We start from the raw sequence: 1,020 nt of genomic DNA on the forward strand, positions 1-1,020 counted from the left end.
GGGGTGTGGGGGCCGAGAGAGAAAGGGGGGGCGGCCGAGAGAGGGAATTGGTGGGGGGGGGGGGGGGGCGAGAGAGGGGGGGGCTGAGGGGGGTGGGCCCCGAGAGAGAGGGGGGGGACACGAGAGAGAGGGGGGGGACACGAGAGAGAGGGGGGGGACACGAGAGAGAGGGGGGGGACACGAGAGAGAGGGGGGGGGACACGAGAGAGAGGGGGGGGACACGAGAGAGGGGGGGGACACGAGAGGGGGGGACACGAGAGAGGGGGGGGACACGAGAGAGGGGGGGGACACGAGAGAGGGGGGGGACACGAGAGAGGGGGGGGACACGAGAGAGGGGGGGGACACGAGAGAGGGGGGGGACACGAGAGAGGGGGGGGACACGAGAGAGGGGGGGGACACGAGAGAGGGGGGGGACACGAGAGAGGGGGGGGACACGAGAGAGGGGGGGACACGAGAGAGGGGGGGACACGAGAGAGGGGGGGGACACGAGAGAGGGGGGGGACACGAGAGAGGGGGGGGACACGAGAGAGGGGGGGGACACGAGAGAGGGGGGGGACACGAGAGAGGGGGGGACACGAGAGAGGGGGGGGACACGAGAGAGGGGGGGACACGAGAGAGGGGGGGACACGAGAGAGGGGGGGACACGAGAGAGGGGGGGACACGAGAGAGGGGGGGACACGAGAGAGGGACACAGGGGGACACGAGAGAGGGGGGGGACACGAGAGAGGGGGGACACGAGAGAGGGGGGGACACGAGAGAGGGGGGACACGAGAGAGGGGGGGACACGAGAGAGGGGGGGACACGAGAGAGGGGGGGACACGAGAGAGGGGGGGACACGAGAGAGGGGGGGGACACGAGAGAGGGGGGGGACACGAGAGAGGGGGGGGACACGAGAGAGGGGGACACAAGGACACGAGAGAGGGGGGGACACGAGAGAGGGGGGGACACGAGAGAGGGGGGGACACGAGAGAGGGGGGGGACACGAGAGAGGGGGGGGACACGAGAGAGGGGGGGGACACG

This window comes from Mustelus asterias, chromosome 22 (assembly GCF_964213995.1).
Source record: "Mustelus asterias chromosome 22, sMusAst1.hap1.1, whole genome shotgun sequence".
Classification (NCBI taxonomy): Eukaryota; Metazoa; Chordata; class Chondrichthyes; order Carcharhiniformes; family Triakidae; genus Mustelus; species Mustelus asterias.